The following is a 15,343-nucleotide window of genomic DNA, read 5'->3' as shown; positions in this document are numbered from 1 at the left end:
TTTTAGTTCTTGCTAGGATTTGTGTTCAGATTGTTCAATTTGGCTGTGTATTTTTTGATGATTTTTTTTATTGCTTATGACGACTTTGGGTTATATGTGTTTGAGCATGGCTTGAACTATGGGAAGGCATCATACTACAAATACTAATTAATGCTAATGCTGCTAATAATTTTATTAATTATTCCCTGCTCATCTGACTGGGTTGCCCCAGCTAATAAACCATCAAACAATAAAAAACTTCCCCATACAGGGCTTCCTTTTAGATGTGTTCTGAAAGTCAGACAGTTGTTTATCTCCTTGGCATCTGACTGGAGGGCGTTCCACAGGGAGGGTGCCACTACCGAGAAGGCCCTCTGTCTGGTTCCCTCAGAGCCGGACTTCCATGTCCGGGCTGAATGATGGGGGGTGGAGATGCTCCTTCAGGACTATGGGGCTGAGGCCGTTTGGGGCATTAAAGGTCAGCACCAACACTCTGCAGTTTTCCCACTGGGGCATCTGCTTGGCCACTGTGAGAACAGGATTCTGGACTAGATGCTGGGCCATTGGCCTGATCCAGCTGCAATGTTCTTCTGTTGTTCTTTCCACTCCTTTTGCACAAGGCAAAAATTGAGATGGTTCCCTTTAAGCATTACTGCTGTGAAAATATTTCCAATCGCCTGTCCCAATAGAGGACTTGCCGCTGCATTGACTTCCTCCAATATTGCTTCGGGGGAGTCGGGAGGTTTTTATTCCAGTCAGCCAAAGCCAGCCACAAAATAAGATGAGTCATTGAAAGGGGAAGGTGGGAGACACACAGACAGAATTATTTCCGGCCTCGTCCCCTGAAGACGAGTTCAGGAAGGGGTGTGGGGTGTGGCGGTGCTTTTAAGCTTTGCTCCCTTCGGAAAAGAAAGGCTAGGAAGCGGCAAGGCTAGAGAGGAGGGCTGGCGAACCTGCAGCCTTCTGGATGTTGGTTGGACTCGAACCCGCAGCAGCCAGGGTGGCCAATGGTCAGGTGTGGTGAAATTTGGAGGCTTGTCCCTGATCTAAGAGGTAGCACCTCCCTCCTCCATGGGCTAATGTTCTGGCATGGCATGAGGTAGTTTCCTATGTTCCTGCTTACAGCAGCTGTTTATTCATATCCATGAGGACTAGCACCTTATTTTGTCTTTAGTGGAGCAGTTGCAGCTGAGTGGTGGAGAAAGCTGCTTTTGGTCCAGGCCCCAACACCCCCCCCCCAAGGTCAGTCTGGGAGAGACTCCTGCCCGAAACCCTGGAGAGCTGCTGCCAGCCTGTGTAGACAGTACTGAGCCAGGTGGTCCTAGTGGACTGACTCTGCATCAGCACAAGAGTTCCTGGCAATGAGAAGGCAACAGAGAGAGGAAACAAGAATTAGCCATGAATCCTGCATTGCAGGGGGTTGGACTAGATGACCCTGGGGGTGCCTTCCAATTCGACAGTTCCATGATTCCTCCCCTTCTCAGCTCCGCAGCCAACCTGACCTGCGTAGGCAGGAGCGGCCCTTCAGATCCCTCAAATGGCTTGTTCCTCTCCTCCTTTTTTCCTCCTACGCTTGAGATAGCCATTCCAGGAGCATCTGCCCAGCTTGGCTCAGAGCAAATTAAGCCACTCAGCCCTCTCTCCGCTGCCCACCCCTGGAAGACTCTGAGCCTGGCAAAGAGCAGCGAAGTCCTTCCCTGAGCAGTTTTTGCTGTGCGTCCCTGAACACAAAGGGAAGGGTAGTATGCCCAGCGCCTTATTAATCATGAAGACAGCCAGGGAGTCTTTTAAAACAGACCCGTTGGAGGGGTCTCTTGTCTTGATAAATGCAGCAAGGCATCCGCTGCTCTCCAGAGAGGTGGCAATATCAGGGATTTGCATCCGGCTGCAGGAGAGCTTCTTTTTGCTGGGAGGGGGGCAATGCACACAGACAGTGTTGAGTTTTCAAAGGAAGCCCCCTGCCCTGCCCCCCCTCTTGGCCAACCCCAGTGGCTCTCTTTTGGAGATGAGCCCACTTTCAAAGAATCATAGAATTTTGGTGTTGGAAAAGGTCATCTAGCCCAACCTCTCCAGCTTGTCAACACCCTTCTTAAATTGTGGTGCCCAGAACTGGACACAGTATTCCAGGTGTGGCCTGACCAAGGCAGAATAGAGTGGCATGATTACTTCCCTTAATCTGGACACTAGACTTCTGTGGATGCAGCCTAGAAGTGCATTAGCTTTTTTGTTGTTGCTGCTGCTTCCTTGCAAGGTGTCGACTAGGGAAATCTTTTCTTAGGCCTCAATATTTTCCTCCAGCAAAATGTTTTCCCTCTCTATTTCTTCCTGGGTTGTTGTTTTTTTACAGCTCCAAACACCACAGAGAAGCTGACACCTTAGGGATAACTCAGTAGAGCATGAGACTCTTAATCTCAAGGTCACGAGTTTGATCCTAGCATTGGGCAAAAGATTCCTGCATTGCAGGGGGTTGGACTAGATGACCCTCGGGGTCCCTTTCAACTTACAATTCTGTGGTTCTGTGGATCCTTCACGATTTTGGTGGGTGCATTGCACAGGTTTTGCCACAGATTTTTAATCTCATGGGTGCCTTGATTCCCCCCCCTTCATTCACAGTTTCCCCCCAAAAAAATACTGAGAAAAACAGTGGGAGGGGAGGAATTATATTGACAAAATTGTAAATACGTATTCTGTTTCGCTGGGGCCAGTAGGGAAAGGATTAGAAAATACCTGATCAGGACCTGGGAGAGCTCCCAGGTCTAAGGCTTATCAGGACCCCGGACAGCTCCCAGTGGGCTTTGCTCTCTGAGCTTGAGGAGATGTTGTCTCAGCAAAGGCTTAGTCATCTGAGGTCTTTAAAGTGCTGGCAGGGCATGACCTTCCAGTGACTCTGCCCTCCTGGGAGAGCTGTTTGCAATATTTATCTTCTCTTGTAGTTGCATGTGCTAGCACACAGAGCTGATATGCAGCTGCATAAGTTAACTTGAGTTGATAAGCTGGAATGTAAGAAGGGATTTAAGAAGGATGTTGACAACCTGGAAAGTGCGCAGAAGCAGGCAACCAAGATGGTAAAAGGATCTGGAAACAGAGTCTTATGAGGAATAGCTGAAGGAGCTGTGGATGGTTAGCTTGGAGAAGAGGAGACTGAGAGGCGATATGAGAGCCATCTTCAAATACGTGAGGGGCTGTCACATGGAAGAGGGAGCAATATTCTTTTCTGCTGCTTCAGGGAGGGGGGATCCAAACTAGTGGATTCAAATGACAAGAAAGGGGATTCAGACTAATCATTAGGGCACTGTTTCCCAAAGTGGGCAATACCACCCCCTGGGGGGCGCTGGAATGATCCAGGGGGCGGTAGTAGCCTCGGGTGCAATTGGGGGATGTTGAATAAAACAAGGGGGTGGTGGAAGCATAAAGAAAGAAGAGAAGAAAAAATTGAATAACATGTTTCATCTGTTGTGCAATGAATAAGGTCTCTTATTTACAACAACATATTTGTTTACGATGTTGTAGGTAGAAATATTAAATACATAAAAGAACACATATTTGTCCCTGGATCTTTCTGTTTGTTCGCTTAAAGAAGGTAGATTTCCAGGGGGGCACTGAGTATTTTTTTCCCCTGAAAAGGGGGTGATAGGTCAAATAACTTTGGGAACCTCTGTATTAGAGAGAACTTTCTGATGGAAAGAGTTATTTGACAGTGGAGTGGACTGACGCCCTCAGAAGATGGTGGACTGTCCTTCTTTGGAGGTCTTCAAGCAGAGGTTGTATGGCCATCTGTCATGGATTCCTTAGCTGTGGTTTCTACGTTGGAGAGGGTTCGATTCCCGAGGTCGATAGACCTCTCCTGCATGAATTCCTCTAATCCCAGTTGGTGGCCCTCAAACCCCCTGTGGGAGTGAGTTCCATGGTTTAACTATGGAACTATGTTTTTTTGTGACCCTCTGGTTGGTTCGGACGTAGTTCTTTGGCACCGGTAAATCTGATTTTACTAGGGACCAACCAGTAGGTTACATAATAGTGAGGAAGTTTTTGGATTCTCAAGGACTTGTCACCAGGCTAGATGGGGCAGGGCAAAACTGGTTTGATGTTGAAGCTGTGGAAAGGGGGGTTATTGGGCTGTTCTTGTTTTTATTCTGGTTATGTATTTTGTGTTTTTATATAGGGATTTTATGTTGTGAACCACCCTGAGACCTGTGGGTATAAGGCGGAATAATAATAGTAGTAGTAGTAGTAGTATAGATTGAAGATGGAGGAGACCAGTATAATCTGCAACTCTCCATCCCATCCTCAATCTATGCACATAGGCACTCAGCACAAAATGGATACTGAACATGCTGAGACTTCATAGAGCTGTTTTGGGGTCCTCCCCGCTGCTTCTTCTCTAGAGATTTATCCTAAATATTTTTGTGCTTCCACAAATATCGAGGCTCCCTCAAGCCTCCTGCTCTTCACGGGGCTGGTCTTGAGGACCCCTGGGGTCCTTTCCAGCCCTACAGTTCTATGTTTCCATGATAAGCCTCCACATCCTTTCCTCTTAGGGAATTGATCTCTGCTGGGAGTTTTTCAGGTAACACCTAGGACTTCTGCCAGAATTGAGGGAGACTCCTAATGTTGGGTAATTCTGAACTCCTGGGAGAAATTGAGGAAGAATTTCAGGAGTGTGTATTTTCTTTGCAGAAAGCCAAGCTAAGACAGACAGGGTGTGCCACAGAGAGATCTTGTCAAATGTCTCTCTGAGACAGGCAAGTGGGGGGGGGGGTTCTTCAGGGGTGGGAGAGGTCCCCTAAACACAAGCACACCCCCAGACCCACCACTGAGAGTGGTGTGTCCATTTCTGCAGCATCCATTAGCTCTCCATTTAGGGAGGAAAAACTGAAAGTGTGATTAAAATAAAACCTCCTCTCTTGCCTGTTTTCCCTACACACACACACACACACACACACACGCGATCTCAGCAGCTTGTCAAAAATTGTCACTTTTGCGGGGGGGGGCGGAGGGGAGGAAGGAGAAGAGGCCAGAATGCGCGATGCTCTGCTTGCCTTGCAGAGCGGGCCAGATCCCGACTTGCCGCGTGGATTTTTTGCAATTAGAGAGGCGCTCGTGGGATGCTTTTGGGCACCAGACACAGAAAAGCTTTCCATCTATTTGTGCTCTTGCTCCACCACCCCCCTTTCTCCATGCCGCCCCCCAAGGAAAGGATTTTCCATTTTGGCATGTTTTTGGCACAAAATCCCATTGAAAAGCCAGATTAGCCTTTGGGCTAGGTCAGAGAGAGCATATCCAACAGATAAAATAAGATAATGGCGCATGCATGCCCATGCTTTAGCAAAATTGACAAGAGGGGAGATTTCACAAATACACACACACACACACATCCCACCCTCACATCTGCTACAACTTGAATAATTCATAGCGCTCATGAATATGCCAATCTGGTGATTGGTGATTAGGTTCACATAAAATGCAATTTAAATCTTGGCAGGATACCGGATATGTCCCCCCCCCCCATTTCTCTCCAGACCCTACGCAAAGCTTTGCCGCACTTCCCTTCCCTTTGTGGAGCAGTTTCAGAGCCCTTTCAACTGAGATTCGCACCAGGGTCCAGAGAATGCTGTCGGAAAAATGACACACTGTAGCCATAAGAAGCACCTGCAGGATCAGGCTAGTGCCCCACCTAGTCCAGCATCTGATTCTCATGGCGGCCAACCAGACGCCCCAGTTGAGAAACCCGCGAGCAGGACCTGAGCGCTCCCAGTGCTAGAAACTCAGATGCATAAGCCAGGAGCCAACTTGCTCAGTAAACCGAGGTTGCAGTCGCCAAAACGGAATGTCTAGTTGCCATTTTGAGGCAAGACGGCTCTAAAGTCTTATTTTTCAAAGGATGGACTGACTGTGATGGATTCTCAGTTAAACATCTGGCTAGTGCAGATGACAACCTTGTGGTCAGATAAGATCTTTGAGAACTTAAAGATTAGAACCTGTTTGGCCTAGTGGTTAGACTCGCAGAGGTCAGCAAACCTTTTCAGCAGGGGGCCAGTTCACTGTCCCTCAGACCATGTGGGGGGGCCGGACTATATGGGGGGGGATGAACAAATTCCTATGCCCCAGAAATAACCCAGAGATGCATTTTAAATAAAAGCACACATTCTACTCATGTAAAAACACACTGATTCCCAGACCATCCACGGGCTGGATTTAGAAGGCAATTGGGCCGGCTCCGGCTCCCAGGCCTTAGTTTGCTTACCCATGGAATAGAGCAGATTTCCTCAACCTCAGCCCTCCAGATGTTTTGAGAATACAATTCCCATCATCCCTGACCACTGGTCCTGCTAGCTAGGGATCATGGGAGTTGTAGTCCCAAAACATCTGGAGGGCTGAGGTTGAGGAAGCCTGGGTTAGAGAGTGTCAGATCAGGACCTGGGAGAAACCAGTGTTTGAATCCCCACTGGGCCAGGACACTCACTGGGTGACCGTGGGGGCCAGGCACTGCCTCTCTCAGTCTAACCTATCTCACTGTTAAATGGAGAGTCATGTGAGCCTTGGAGAATAGCTGTGATTTCTTCAGCTGTGATAAATATCAACATATAAACAAAACGGTCCATTGGCCGTGCGATATAAGAATTGTCTCATTGGGCTGGCCTGAAATTCCCAACGGAGCCAGAATCTCCCCCCCCCTCCCGCCCCCCTCTCTCCTTCTCTCGTCTGCAGAGTGGGTGTAGCTTTTTCTCCTTCCCAATTTCCCTTCAATATGGTGTGAATGTGGACCATCTGCCTTTGGGGGGGAAGGGACAAGTTTGGCATTTGGGAATCGAGGCGAGGAAAGGTAGCACATGGCAACCGTCCGAGCCAAAAATGTAAATATCATCAAAAGAAACAGGGGATCCAAAAACGAATCTAGGTTCGGATGCAAAATTGTGGCTGGCTGCATGTTTGCGGGGTGTGGTGTGGGGGTGGTGAGGCCAGCAGGTCAGTGGTTAGAGCATCATCTCTGCATGCAAAATGGCTCAGTTTCATCCCCCACCAGATCTGTCTTAGGGCCAGGGAAAGATCCCTTGCCTGACAACCTCAGAGTGCTGCTGCCAGTCAGTGTTGCCAGCACTGAGCTAATTGGACCAGTGATGTGACCAATAAGGCTCCTTCCTCCAGCGAGCTCAAGGTGGTGTACCTGCAACCCCCACAAGAACTCTGTGAGGTAGGTTAGGCTGAGAGTCATAGATACTTTAGTTGAGATTCCTGCATTGCAGGGGGTTGGACTAGATGACACTTGGGGTCCCTTCCAACTCTACCATTCTATGATTTGTTGATTCTACGAAAGCAATAGTTAAAGGACATCAGGACACATTTAGAACAAACAATTAAAATCCAGTTTGTCACAGCAGTTGAGTGGTCAGCATTGCCTGGACCTTAGTGTTCATAGAATCCTAGGATCATAAAGCTAGAAGGGACCCCCAAGGGTCATCCAGCCCAACCCCCTGCAATGCAGGAATCACAGCTAAAAGTTTCTGAAGGCCTGTCTGCAGGAAGGTCTTAGCCTTGTGGCGGAGTCTCTTGGGAGTGAATCCCACAATATATGAGCAGCCACAGGGGGTAGAGAGGGGGGGGGGAGAGAGAGAGGGAGAGAGAGAGAGAGAGAGAGAGAGAGAGAGAGAGAGAGAGAGAGATATTGTTGGCATCTGCCTGTCTCAAGAGACAATAGAATGCACCTCCATGGGTGAAATGAAAGCACTGTGTTAGCAGCACTGAAGTGCCCCCCCCACGGTGCAAACCTGGGCAATGTGTCTGGAGGCCACATGTGTCTGCCCAGAGCACAAGATCCCCCTTTCGGCCTCACTGAGGGGGTTGGAAGGAAAGCACCAGCTTGGCTGCAGGAGTTGCCAGAAGGAGGCGTACAAGGTGCCATCCCAACCGTCTTAGGGACTCCCCTCAAGATTCGTGTAGGGTTTACTCCTGAGCCTTTTCTTTTCCTGTATATATCCCACAAGGGCAAATGAAATTGGGGGCGGGAAAGTTGCATTTTGCCAAAAAGAAAAGATGAGTGTTTTAAGGGGCTTACTCCCAAGTAAACAGGCATATGATCGCTGTCTTGCAGAATCCATTGAGGGAGAGCTTGTTCCATAAAGCTCTGAATATCGGTCACTGGAGTGGATTGGCATAAGGCAGGGAGGGAGGGAACCACTAGAAAACGTTCCATTGATGAATTGTCACAATTAGCCAATGAACACTTTGATTGCAAATTAAAGAGAGTTCCAATGTTAATTGCCGCTGGCCATCTGGACGTTTTCCCCCTGGCACATCCGACCGGCTGAATTAGTGCAAAGATTTCACCCCATCGCCAGTTATCAAGCCCCGGGTTCCAATTATACGTCGACTCCAGAGATCTCAAATACTCCCCGCAACCTGCCCGTGGACCCACCAGCGACCCATAGGCAGAACTCTTTGGAAAACACTCTGAATAGAAAACCACCACCTTATGTGCAAATCAGCCTACTAGAGAGGCAGTGTGGTGTAGTGGCTAGAGGGTTGGATTAGGACCTGGGAGAGACCCGGGTTTGAATCCCCGACTCAGCCATGAAGCTCGCTGGGTGTGATGTTGGGTGGGAGCAGTTGCTGCCTATCTCGGCTTAACCTGCCTCGCAGGGTTGTTGTGGGAACTAAGTGAGGAGCAGTGGTGAGCTATCCATGTCACCTGGAGCCCTTTGTAGGACAAAAGTGGGATATGACCTCGAGAAATAAATAGATGGCTCTGTCAGTAGAGCATGGGACTCTTAATCTCAAGGTCGTGGATTTAAGCCCCACATTGGGGGAAAGACTTCTGCATTGCAGGGGGACTGGGTGACCCTCGTGGCCCCTTCCAACTCTACAATTCTATGAAATAAAATGTTCTCTGAGGGATAGAAGGGCTCAGCGCAGCAAATCTCTCTCTGTTGGGCCCAAAAGCATCCATGAGGAGCTGTCCCAGGTGCTGAACAGTTTTGGAGCCTGTTCTTCATTGACTCCCCAAAACCCTGTACTTTTTGTATACCACATTTATATCCCACAATTTTCTCTGTGGATCACAGAATCATTGAATGGTAGAATTGAAAGCGACCCCAAGGGTCATCTAGTCTCGCAATTTAAGAAGGGTATTGACAAACAGGAAGAGGAGATCAGCGAAAATGATCAAGGCTGCAGATAGATGTAACGTCTTCCATTAATCTGTCCAGCTTTTTATTACACTTAAAAAATAACAATAATATCAGCCTTCATCTAAGCTGCGCAGGTCCCTCCCCTTTTTTAATCTGTAGAACTGTGAGGTAGTTTCGGCTGTGCAAGGCTGAGTGAGCTTCAGGGCTGTCTGGAGGCTTGAACTGGAGACCTGGTCCAGCAATCTAACCACAACAACACACCAGATCTCAAATCCTGCAGCAGGGATTTTCATAGACTAAAAGAGTGAAAGGGGGGGGGGAGAGCACTGCTCTTTTGCAAATATGAAACCCAAAGGCCACAACAAGCAAGACGAAAAGCATATTAAAAAATTTCAAACAGGCAGCCCTGATTGCTGCAAAAAACCAACCCATTTTGCAACACTGATTCACATCAAACCAAACACAGAGGCTTCAGTCTCCTGTGCATGCTTACTAGGGAGCACATCTCACAGAGCTCAGTCAAAGTTACTTCTGGGTAGGCAGCTGAAATAAAACTGCAACATAAACCCAGCTGATCTCAATGAGCTGGGATCAGAACGTCAATTTCTTGTGAGCAACAAACGGTAGATATTACATAACACTTTACCCTGAAGCCTTAATTAGAAAGCTCAGCTCTGCAGCCATTTCCCAACTCAGGTCTTGCAGCGCAGCCACCGGAGACATGTCCCTCTGGGCATGTGCAGAGGACAGTTCCCTCTGCACTGACCTGGCCCCACATCTTTCTTGTACATTGTGGAATAAGGGTGTTTGGGGGACCCTTTTCCACCAGTACTCAACAAAGGCAATCTGCAGGAGGGGTAAGTCAGCTCCCTGGAAACCCCTGTAGCCTGAAACCTCTGGCTAGGACTGGGGAGAAGAGCAAGATTTAAGAAATAAGAAAGCAAATGAACAAAAGATAAGAAGAGCCTTCTGGATCAGGACCAAAGCAGCCAAGCTATGCGGCATCCTGTTCTCACAGTGACCAAATACCCAAAAGAACCTGGGAATCTAGACAGGCTGCCTCTGGACTGGAAGGTTCCATAAGATCATCATCATCATCATCATACAAGATCCTTAATCTCAGGGTCATGAGTTCAAGCCCCATATTGGGCAAAAGAGACCCTTGGGGTCCCTTCCAACTCTACAATTCTATGGATCCAAGGCCCCCAGAGCCTGCCTGCTGGATCAGGCCACTGGCCCACCTAGTCCAGCATCCTCTTCTCGAAGGGGCCAACCAGATGCCTCTTCTGGGAAATGCTCAGGCAGGGTCCCCCTGCACAAGAGCCACTCTCCCCTCCTGCAGTTCCAGGCAACTGGGATTCAGAAGCCTTGCTGCCTCTGGCCCTGGAGGAAGAGCAGAACCATTGTGGCTGGCAGCCACCCTTAGCCCTCTCTTCCATGAATGCGCCTAATCCTCTCTTAAAGTCATCCTAGTTGGCAGCTGTCTCTACCTCCTGTGGCAGGGAGTTCCACAGTTGAACTCTGCACTTGCATGAAGAAGTCCTTTCTTTCACCTATCCTGAATCTTCCAACGTTGAGTTTCGTCGGACACCCACAAGTTTACAGTATCCGTTTCAATGGGTCTACTCTCCATGGGACAAAGAGTAGGTTTAATCACCTTTATCCTCCTGGTTTTATTTCTTCCGCAAAACTCATATACCACTTGATTGCAATAAAACGCCACAAGGGCTGTCCCATGGAAGAGGGAGCAAGCTTGGTTTCTCCTGCTCCTGAGGGTGGGACTCAAACCCGTGGCTTCATGTTACAAGAAAGGAGATTCCGACTAAACATCAGGAAGAACTCTCTAGAGCTGTTTGGCAGTGGAAGGGACTCCTTCGGAAGGTGGTGGACTCTCCTTCCTTGGAAGTTTTTAAGCAGAGGTTGGGTGGCCATCAGACATGGATGCTTTAGCTGAGATTCCAGTATTGCAGGGGGTTGGACTAGATGACCCTTGGGTCCCTCCCAACTCCACAATTCTATGGGTCTAGGAAATACACCACTTCCCCCTCTCCCATATCAGGGAACGGTTGACATTTGCAGGGAAGATAATGGGCGATAAGGATAGCCCACCCCCTGGGTGCTTTTCCCTGAATGCTCCCCCCAAAGTGACCTCTCACCTCTTGGGATCTGTGAAACATACAAGGACCCCAACACCAAGTTCAGGTCATTGAATACATGCTTACGGTATCCCTTACACTGACCAGCAGCAGCTCTTCAGAATTTCGGGTGGGGGTCTCACACACTCCTTGGGGATTGAACCTGGGACTTCGGCATACATGGATGCTGGTCCGCATGCTTGTGAACAAAGGGCTGATTTAAAGGGAATTTATGAACTTGCTTTATAAAGAGTTCATCTAGCCCAATATTGTCTGCACTGACTGGCAGCAGCTCTTTAGGGCTTCCGGCAAGGAACTTCTTCTCCAGCTCCACCCATGAGCTGTGGTCCTTTCCTTCTCATCAAAGTAAGACCCCAGTCAGAACAAACAGGAAGCTGCCTTATTCTGAGCCAGACGGGTCCATTTGGCTAAATATTGTCCAGCACAGACTGGCAGCAGCTCTCTAGCATTTCAGGCAGTGGGCCTTGTGGTCTTACATGGATGATACAACCCACTGGGCTGCTGTCCTTTCCTTTTAAAAAACAAAGCAAGATTCCAGTCCTCATAGAGCCCTAACATTGTAGAGTTGGAAGGGACCCTCGAGGGTCATCTAGCCCAGCCCCCTGCAATGCAGGGATCTTTTTTGCCCAAGGTGGGGCTCGAACCCATGACCCTGAGATTTTGAATCTCATGCTCTGCCAACTCCTTGTGGGTCTGCAAATAGGGGCTAAAGGAAGCTGGGGGTGGGGGGGGGGAGAGAGACTCTCCCAGGCGCCAGACCCTTCCCAGCCCTATCTAGAAGTACGGGCGCATCTGAACCTTCTGCCACCCTCCCACTGAGTAACAAAGCCTCCTATCTCCACACATACCTCAGCCATCATGCTGCATTTTGGATCATGAATCGCAAGCAGGATCTCCTGTTATTGCTGCTGCTGCTGCTTATATTACTACTACTACCACTACTACTACCATGGTCATCTTCAAATGACACCCAGCCCTTCCACGCCAGCCTCTCCTCGCCCCTTTCCCAGACCTGCTGGTCCCCTTCTGCACAGCCCCCCTGGAAACAAGGCACCCCGCCTCTCTCTTTCTCCCTGTTCACACAACACCCAGATGTCAGCAGGTTTTCACCCCTGTGCAATTCCTCTCCTCCCTTTCTAACAAGCTGTAAAGCTGTATTATTCAAGAGCTTACCCATCTCATTATCACACAAACTCCCTGCCTCCACACTTTGCCTTTCCCTGGGTTCGGATTCCCAAAGGATGTTGGCAACCCACAGGGTTTTCTTCTGCTTCTCCTGCCCAGTGTTCAGTCTCTCTTTTTCTTTCATTTAGGTTGTTCTTACACTTACACACAAACACACAACTGCTTCCCCCTTGAAACTGGAAGGGCTCCACCTCCCTCCCTTTCCCTTCCCATTCACCAGAGCTAACGCCATGCCAAGCCCTGAACTCCCAAAATTCTCTCTAATTCTTTCTTTCTCTGTCTTTCTTTGGATTAGCTTATTTCCCCCCCACACACCCCTCAAAATAAGTCCCTTTTCACTCCATGCTGGTGACAACACACTAAGGGAAAAGGCAGCCTACGTTTCCAAACACTTCTTATTCTCTTAGCAGATTGCAACAAAAAGAGAGAGAGAACTCGTTTGCTTTGGGGACTGCAAATTTTTGCAGCCTGGTCAGTTTCCAGGTGCTTGAAATGGACAAGCAGGAATCTCCCTCCTCCCCTCCCTTCCCCCAAGTGAAATAGGGGGGGGGACTCCTTTGCCCAAGGATCTCCCATATTCTCTCTCAGATTGAAAAAGAAAAAAAGGATTCCTTTCCTCTGGGGACTGGCAGATTTTGGAGATTTGCAGCTGGTCGGTTTCCCCCCCTCCCCCAAAATCAAATGGAAACAAACCCTTCTCTCCCCAGAAGCTCCCCAAAGGGGTGAGTTATTACACACAGAGAGAGACTTCCCCCCCCCCCATATACACACTTTCTCTGCCATCAGTGCCCCATTCTGCAACCCACAAGCTAATAATCATCCTGCCCCCCAAGCAAAATGAAATGCAATCCCTGCAGGAAAAGAGAAAGAGGTCTCCAGGACAGAATCAGAGAATAACATATTTTAAATTCAGCTGATCCTAATATTTGCAAAACAAGATTTTCAATGAAGTTAGGGCTGGTTTTTGGGAGGGGTTGGGTGCTATTTTTAAAAAAAATGCAAACAAACAAACAAGCACGCCCCTACCTGACTCTCTCACTCCTGTGCCTTTATTTTTTTTCTCAGAGTCTGCAGGAATGCATCGCTTCTCCCAGCAGGGAAAGAGAAGACTTGTCCCCCCTCTCTCTTTTCCAAGCAGCGACGGAGGAGGCGACGGTGCCACCGGCTTCCGAGGCGGAGGGCGATTTTTCAAAGGTGGGGTGTGCGGAGTGGAGGGGGGGGAGAGATCGACCCACTCAGAGGGGGCTGAGCCCCACCAGCAGCATCCCCCTGCAAAGGGGAGGGGGGAGGAGAAAGAGGGGCAGGGTGGGTGGGTGAGTGGGTTTGTTGAGGGGGGGGGTTCCCTACAGCCAATCCTAGCTCGCAGCTCTGGAAACAAAGGGGGCAGGCAGCCCAGATCAGCCTGGGGGGAAACTGCAGAAAGGCTGGTGTCGAAGGGACCCTTTCGTGGCGGCCCGCTGGCTCTCCATAGGGTGTGTGTGTGTGTGTGTGTGTGTGTGTGATGGTTGTGGGGTGGTGGTCTCGCCTCTCCCCTCTCGCCTTCTCGACCTGCCTGGGCTTCTGCTCTCTCTCTCTCTCTTCCACCTGCACGCCCAGTCAGAGAGGAATAGCAGCTGCTGGTGGGACTGACGGCAATGCAAGGCAGAACTGGGAAGTGGGGGGGGGGGGAGTAGTATCAGATGCGCGTGCGCAAGGGTTCCTATAAAGACAGATAGACATACTCTCTCTCTCTCTCACTTTCTCTCTCTCTCTCTCTCTCACTCACACACACACACACACACACACTCTTTCCAGCTATCAAAGCGGCGACGGGAAGCTCTTGGGCATGCAACTTTTGCAAAACAAATATGAAATAAGTTCGCGGGTGTTTGGCGAGAGCTTTGCAGCCAGGAGCGGGTTGCCTACCCAGATCTGGATGTATTGATTTTTCATTAGGGTTAGGCTTGCCATAAACAGCCTCGAAATAAACAGCCTTTTTAAAAAAACCAACAACATAAGAAACGATGAAAGTCAATTCAGTATTTGAAAACAATTAAAAACACTTCCACGCCTATCTTTCTATATAGCGTATAGGTAACGATTGCATAGGTGAAAAAGGGATTTCAAATACATGTCTTGACTTGTATTTGACTTGGTCTCTAACGTGCTACTGGAAAGAATTTTCGATTTTGTTTTGACTATGGCAGACCAACACGGCTACCCACCTATGTCTTGACTTGCAATTCTTGCTGAAAAAGGGAGAGAGAAAGAATAGACACCCAAAAAGACAATGGGGTTACAGCCAGTGCGGGGGGGGGGGCAACTTGAATAAAATGTTGGGGGGGGGCGCAGGTAAGCTCTGCCCTGCATAATCGATCACATGACTCAGTGCGCGCATACCATTTGAATGGTCAATGCCCATCCACTTTGGGGGACCCCTCAACTATTTTATTCAGGGGCAAAGGGACCTCAGCCCCAAGGAGTTGGCTCTGATGAGCCAGTATTAGCCCAGCTCAGGGTATTACAGGAATTTTCCCGAAGCAGCCAGTTGCACAGGCACGACACTCACACACATACACTTGGATGAAAATATTTCTTTCTCTATGGTGTTTCTGTTATAAATTCCTATAAATTCAACCGTATGTCAGATCTGGGCAGTTCCACTTTTGCTCTTCGCCATATTAGGAGGACTATCGAAGGGGGAGGTCTGGTGTGCTCACAAGGCAGCCATAATCCCCAAACGTGGTACCAGCACGTCCACAGAGGAGCCCTGACAGGGGGGTGTACCAACCCAAAGCTGCCAGACTATGGGACATTTCCCTCACAAAGGACCCACCACTTGAAAATGGATTTGGCCCGGGCTAAGACAAAGGACGGCCATTAGCCCTACAGGCCAGGGCAGGAAGTCTTGAACACTCT

At 49.0% G+C, this 15,343-nt stretch overlaps 1 protein-coding gene across 1 annotated transcript in view; it reads right to left on the bottom strand.

The window, feature by feature from the left end:
• Positions 1-13,490, bottom strand: part of NCAN (neurocan) — a 53,715-nt gene extending 40,225 nt beyond the window's left edge. The window contains exon 1 of the mRNA XM_033136863.1: positions 13,472-13,490. The gene's annotated coding sequence lies outside the window, so the exon portion shown is untranslated. The remainder of the gene's footprint in view (positions 1-13,471) is intronic.
• Between the last annotated feature and the right edge of the window lie 1,853 nt (positions 13,491-15,343).

The sequence above is a fragment of the Lacerta agilis genome, chromosome 18 (assembly GCF_009819535.1).
Source record: "Lacerta agilis isolate rLacAgi1 chromosome 18, rLacAgi1.pri, whole genome shotgun sequence".
In the NCBI taxonomy this organism is placed as follows: domain Eukaryota; kingdom Metazoa; phylum Chordata; class Lepidosauria; order Squamata; family Lacertidae; genus Lacerta; species Lacerta agilis.
Note: the sequence above shows the minus strand (reverse complement) of the source record. Positions and strands in the feature narration are given on the sequence as shown.